This window comes from Bombus flavifrons, chromosome 18 (genome assembly GCF_040668555.2).
Source record: "Bombus flavifrons isolate JBK064 chromosome 18, iyBomFlav1_principal, whole genome shotgun sequence".
NCBI classification, from domain to species: Eukaryota; Metazoa; Arthropoda; class Insecta; order Hymenoptera; family Apidae; genus Bombus; species Bombus flavifrons.
In genome coordinates, this window is record NC_138459.1 from 6,346,819 (window position 1) to 6,353,990 (window position 7,172).

The 7,172-nt window shown below is 40.4% G+C and overlaps 1 long non-coding RNA gene across 1 annotated transcript in view; it reads left to right on the forward strand.

Moving 5' to 3' along the window:
• The window catches only part of LOC138189146 (uncharacterized), a 30,080-nt gene extending 23,479 nt beyond the window's left edge, over positions 1-6,601 (forward strand). Inside the window, exon 2 of the long non-coding RNA XR_011175942.1 lies at positions 6,073-6,601. This is a non-coding gene — a long non-coding RNA (uncharacterized LOC138189146). The remainder of the gene's footprint in view (positions 1-6,072) is intronic.
• The last annotated feature ends 571 nt before the right edge of the window (positions 6,602-7,172 follow it).

A 7,172-nucleotide genomic window follows, 5' to 3' on the forward strand; every position in this document is an offset into this window, starting at 1 on the left:
GCCCTATATCAACAACAAAATAAAAGAACTACAACGAGACAAAAGCTACATACTCTCCAAAGTAAACAATATAAAATTCAACTATTCTTATGACAAAAGAGAAGAATTAGAATTTCTAAAGTACCTTCTATACGAAATAAAAACACAACTGAAACAAGAATTCGCAAGCTCCATAAACCACCACTGGACAAACAAAATAAAAAACATCTCCAAAAACGACACAGCCAACATGTTTCCACAAATAAATCAAATCTTCAGGCCAAAAGGACAAAACCCCATCCCACCTCTCAAATTGCCCCCAGAAAAAGCTTCCCTCATCCAAGAAGCAGGTTTATCGATACGCAACACCACCAGAGACACCGAGGGTAACTTCATAATAGCCAAATCAACAGAAAAACTAGACATTATCGGCACCCACTTTTCCAAAACACACACACAAAACGAACACATGGGCCGTGAACAACTAAACAGAATTATCACCGCCGAAACATACAAACTCAGAAACGAAATGGAACAAGACATAACGCTAAACAAAACAGTCAGCACATTCTCAAACGAAAACACCGCAGACAACCCCAAACAACCGGAACCAGAAATAAACTACTTCACAAACTACAATCAACTAAACAAAATATTCTCCAAACTAAACAACAAAAAATCCTCCGGCTTCGACGGCATCCCAAACATCCTACTCAAGCACCTACCGAACAAAATAAAATGGTACTACACAGTACTCTTCAACAATGCACTAAACAACACATATTTCCCCAAAAAATGGAAAAAAGCCAAACTGATAGCGATAACAAAAAAAGATAAAGACGGCTCATCACCCGCAAACCTACGACCCATAAGTCTCCTCCCCAACATAAGCAAGGTATTTGAAATAACCATAAACAACCCCCTCACCTCCTTCTGCTCAAAAAATGACATAATCCCAGAAAATCAATTTGGCTTCCGACACAAACACTCCACAATTCACGCAATAAACAAACTTACGTCGGACATCTGCTGGGCGCTAAACGCAAAACAACGAGTAGCCGCCTGCCTAATAGACCTCGAAAAAGCCTTCGACACAGTCTGGATTCCAGGTCTCATATACAAATTAATCAAGAAAAATTTCCCCAAATACCTAATTAAAATAGTTTGGGACATGATCACAAGCAGAACTTTCGTAATGACTGAAGGATCACACACATCCAGCAAAGAATTCTCCATAAAAAACGGTCTGCAACAAGGCACAGTAAACTCCCCGCTACTTTTCAATATTTACAATAGTGACTTACTAAACCTCTTTAATCTCAATACATCCACCCATAAACGCTCCATAGCCTTCGCAGATGACCTAATCATCTACGTAACAGGCCAGAAAACCACGAGAATAAAAACAGAATTACAAGAACTCTTTGAAAAAATTAACGATTATTACAACACATGGAAGCTAAAAATAAACACAAACAAATGTGAGACAATACTATTTAGACCCAAGTCAAGCAAAATCGGTCCAATAGAAAGGGAACACTGCAAAAAATTTCAGCTTAGGGAAAAAGCAAACGAAGGGGAACCCATACCGCATAAAAACTGCGTTAAATACCTAGGTATAAACATAGACGATAAACTAAGCTACAAGCAGCACATTCAAATCCAACTCTCCAAAGCCAGCAAAGCATTTTGGAGAGTAAAAAGATTATTTTACTCTAAACATCTCAACAGTCAAGTAAAAATACTGTGCTATCAAGCACTAATCAGACCTATTATAACATACGGCTGCCCAATCTGGTACAACATATCAGCCTCCCAAATGGAAAAAATTCGCAGATTCGAAAGGAAATGCATCAGAGCTTGCCTGAATACTTACAGATCCGAACACAGCGGATTCAAAAAATATGTTAAAAACAAAACAATATACGACCTAGCCAACATTCACCGCATAGACTGTCACATATTAAAAGTAACAAGAAACCACTTCGCGCAAGCTGCAAAAATTCAAGAAAACAGCCTAATCTTCAGTTGCCTACTCCCAAATGACTCATACTACAAAAACACTCTGGCAACAGGCTACATCCCACCAGAAGCGTTCATCTACTTAGACGAAAAAAACTACCTCCAGGATCAAAATAACATCCCAGTAATATACCACATAAAAAGAAAAATAGGAACCAAAACCATACTCTACGAAGAAAACTTAAACGGACAAACCGCAGACACTAGGTGGAGATACAACATGGCCCTCCCTCTGAAAGACGCTAAAGACAAACACAGAAAAAACACAAAGAAATATTGGTGGATTTCAAATCCAAAATAAAACAAGAGAGAAAACCAGTAAACCGACAGAACACATCTCTGACACCGCATAACACAGGTGTAATTGTAAATAATATGTAAATATTGTAAATAAACCTATTTGACATCCCCCTCCCCCGCCCCCTCCCTATTATCCCCTCTAAAGGCATACAGCGCCAAAATGTAAATTACCGATAAGTCCTGTTTTGCGACCAAGTTTCAGGACAAAAAAAAATCAAGCAAGAACAAAATTACATAAAAGCTCCGCCCCCCCAGCGGCTTAAATCCAAAGAATAGACAAAAATCACAAAAAAATTGTAAAACACCGACACATAATATAGTATGGCTACGTCGTACCGTCGCGTATCGGTACTTTTGCCTAGCACACCATTACCAAAATTCACAGTTTATTTGAATATCAAAATGTAACGAAAATTGTATCCTTGGTTTAATAAACATTATTAAAAAAAAAAAAAAAAAAAGCAGTGGTTAGCTCCTTGAGTTACGAACGTTCGGGACCCGGGTTCGAATCCCGGCGACCGGAGTCCAATTTTTCTTCCACGCATCTAAATCAGAAGAATGAGCCACAGTATCCCAGCAGCAGCGACATCTACAGCCAGCGCCACAATTATCACGGACAACACTTATACCTCAGACGTTTAACAGGAGACGCAAGAAGGCGATACATACAAAACGTTGTGAACCGAGTGGGAGTGCTAGACTATTTAAGATACTACATATGTAATTAGCATTCATCGTCGTGATAATTTACGTATCTTTGTTGATTAAGCCAGGACATCATTTCTAAAATTTTCTTTTTGCGTATTCAACGATAACATTACAAAACAACGTCAGCATTAAACACTACATTGCGTCTGTTATTGTATTTTGTGTTATGTTATCATTGATGAGAATTCTTTCAGAAATAAGGAAATGACACTAGATGTCGTAAATGAAGATTACAATACATTTTTTGGCAGAATAAGAGTATCGTAGTATCGTCTAATCTATTTCACAATCTGTCTGTTGTTTAAGTCGGAGCACCTGATACGCTATTTAGCCGTATTTTTTCTGTAACCATAGAATATCAGAACTTAAATATTGAAATATTATACATATAATATAATATACATCAATATTGTATGGACAGGATTGATGGACGTTTGTAAATAGAAGTTCGTGCAAAATTGATTTAAACATGACTTTCAAGGTCAAATTTCTTTTTATTGCATCGTATCCTATTCATCATGAGGATAACATTTCTCAAAGTAACCACAGGTCGTAACTCAGTCGTACTCTTGTAAAAAATTGGTAACGTTCTACTAGTTTCCGAACTCACTTTTTTCTAATGCATTTACATTTTGGTAGCATCTATTGTTGCATATAGATGCACCACATCTTCTTTCTTCTTCGTTTCTTCGTAACTATCTTCTTTAAAAAGTTATTGGAATAAACTGTGATTTATAACTTATTATATCAGTGTCATATTCAATTAAACCACCTCTATTATCCTAATCGAAATAGGGGATCGATCATTTCGTGGTGTCGATTATCTAATCATAAAGGGACTTTACGACTCCCGTTGGCGTGCTTCCTCGCAATCGCGTATCTCCGCGAGTGATCGAACAGAGTCATATTCATAATACAAAATATTGTAAGTGCATAACTTAATATACATATTCTGAATATACATATTCTGAATAATTTCCCATATACATTTTATTTTATATTTCGAAAAATAAAATAAAATGTATATATATATATATATATATATATATATATGGGAAATGTATATGGGAAAAATAAAATAAAATGTATATATATATATGTCGGAGAGGAAAGAACACCGGAGCCTCTGGAATGCTGGATAATCCCGCAACATTGTAACCTAGAGCCTACTATAGCTGTAATTAGACAATTGTAGTTATTCAACCTAATTGTAATTGTCCGAGATTTGTGATAGTGAGCTTGGGCTCGAGGCGACAGTCGGTCGCCAACGTGCCCGCGGTCAAGGGATGAACGTTTTGCCTAACAAAGGTATGAAGTAATTCTATAGCTCTCCTTAAAAGAAATATCTCTGGCGACACATGACAGTAAACATTCCAACGGTCTCTGTCCCGTGGCCACACGCAGTTCCTATTCTTCGAGAAAGATGATTGCCAGATGTCGATGTCTCTCCACAGTACGTGATCAGCTAGCCCGAGGGCCGTTATAAACACTAATATCTAGTTACCTAAAGTCCTTCGAACAGATAAACAGTCTTTGTCCCAACTACGGGAAGAGAGGCGAGATCTATTTCTTTCAACGAACGGCGTCTCCCACTAGCAACTTTCCCTCGAGGGCGGCTAGCATCTTTTTCTAACCACCGATATGGAGATTGACCAATTAGCAGCAACGCCAATTTCCCTCACCTTCTAAACGAAGGCTATCCTCGACGAATCCAAGAATCTCGTGTCCTTAGACACACCCCATCATAGTTTTCCTCTGCAGCATAATCGCGAAGGAAAGTCATTCTCTGGTGAGGTCGTATTAGCGAGTTACGTAACGTCTGCACGCTCGGTGGATATTCCACGTTTTAACAAAGAGTCCGACTTAGATTTTGTGAGCATGTTCATCCACCATCCCGTCGACCGCGGATTCGTTATTGAGCCTAGGATCATTGTCATTAGTTTCTCGAGTATCTAATTACCACGGTTCCTTGTCCAATCCTATAATAATCGTATCTGCACTAGTCAATGTCTTCTCTATTGCTTATCGACAATGCGTAAACCAAACGACGATTCGTTTCACGCCCCTAATCCTAATTGCAATGTAAACCCGACATCAGAAGTGGGATCAGTGCCGGTTATAACATGTAGTGTGGTTCCTGGTGTCGGGTGCTTTCCTGAGATATAGAATCATATACAGCGCCCGGGCATCCCCAGAGCCATCGGAGTTGGGATACGCCCAACCAGCGCACATGGTACCGAGTACCTATGTTACCTCGATTAGTTAAGCCTGCAGGGGCTTTCACTCGTCTCAGGTGAAACGGGGCTTTTTCCGAGCCCTACCGTCTTCTCGGGACGGTATCCGGAGCAGGTGGGACGCTGCTCACCCGCCGAAGGCCATTCGGGGGAACCATGTCCCCCTTAAATCGGCCCTCTTGCCAGCATTTGGCCACAACCACTGCCACCACGAGTCCATACCCATAATTGGCCGAGCCGAGGGCTCGCTACACCCTCAGGGCTAACGCTCGACCGCCCGTGGTACCATTCTTAGTCAATGGTGGGACTGTTCTTTGTGGATGTACCGCCACGTCTCTGCTGCACGGCTATCCTGCTAACCGTCCTCGACAGACCCAGATGAGACTCACGTAAGCGGGAGTTGAGGAAATGTACCTCGGCGGCTCTCCCGACGGTCTCACCCTTCGCTTCAGGATCGTGGGTGCGCTACTACCCAAGGCTCCGTGGGGAAGACTTAGTCTTACACCACGGCAACCTTCCTTGCGGTGTACATAGAGGACTCACGTAAGCGGGACGCTTGTCCCGACGGTCCTCCCTGGCTGCGGGAACGTGGGTTTGCCAGCCCCCATAGACTCGCAAAAGCGAATCCTCCCTGCGGGATGCCGGTTATAACAGTGCAAGAGCTTACGACCATCGTGCGCGAGTTAATTCTGTTGCTAGTGCAAAAAATCGAGTGTGGAACCTAACAATTTTTCGCCGCCGCGTTTTAACCCTGAAACCGCGGGCTTCGACTCCGCTGCATGATGCGCAGCTGTTAATTTGATTATGGAGGAAAATCCTTACAATGCAGTGCCCTGAATATAATTTCAATAACGAACGTCGAATCGACTTCTACGTAGTGGAAGCACCAACTGGTGGATCAAGTCATCCGGGTGAGTCGTTTCCATTTTACCCCGATTTTGGAGCCGAGTGCTCACTAATTAAAGAATCCGTAGTCTTGAGATTTTCTGGCAAAAGAACGATTGATACAGTAGTAATGCGAGGAATAAGAAATATTTGTACTAAACGCACATCTCAAATCTTGTCCGTTGCAGGTGTTAGTGGTTAGAGATAAATTTTTCATGTCCTCGCTTATAGTTATTTAAAAATATGATATCGCGATTGCTCGTTAAATTTCAAGCCAAGGTTTTGACGCAATATTACACAAACTAGTCTCGCTATGTGTAAAACAAAAATAATTAATGCCTGTAATAAAACCGCTGAAAACGAGATCGATGTTAATGAAGTTGACAATGAGGTACATGGTAGCGATAAAATTCGATTAATCTTTCTTTTCGAAAATTCAAAGATTCATTCGTTACGGGTTTCCTACGTACTCGCGTAAATACAGGCCAGTTAGAAATACAATTAATTGATCCTAACATCACCGTACAAAAAAAAAGTCCTTATAGATTCCGCGAGGAAGAGCGCAGAATAGTACGTGAGAGAATAAGCGAATTAATTGGAGCCAAATATCATAAGGCCTAGTAATTCACCGTTCGCGAGGCCTATGTTATACGTGAAGACGAACGATGGTTCAGATAGATGATTAGTAGATTTTCAAGAACTAAATAAAAATACGGTCGCGGATCGGTATCCTTTACCCCTTATTGCAGATCAAGTCGCGAGATTGCAAATGCGAGATATTTTACTAGTCTGACATGGCCAGCGGATTTCGCCAAATCCCTATTCATCCTAATTCTAGAAAATATACAGCAATGGACGATTTGGACAATAAGTTGTTGTTTTCTTCAAATTCTTTTGTGCCTTTGTTCTGTCCACACGACGTCCTTTTATTTTCATAATCGTTTTTCCGAACGGCGATATTGCGCTGACTCCGTTGAAACAAGGATTTTTGCATTTTTAGACAATCCTAATAATTTTGCAACTAATACTTTTCTAAATATTCTA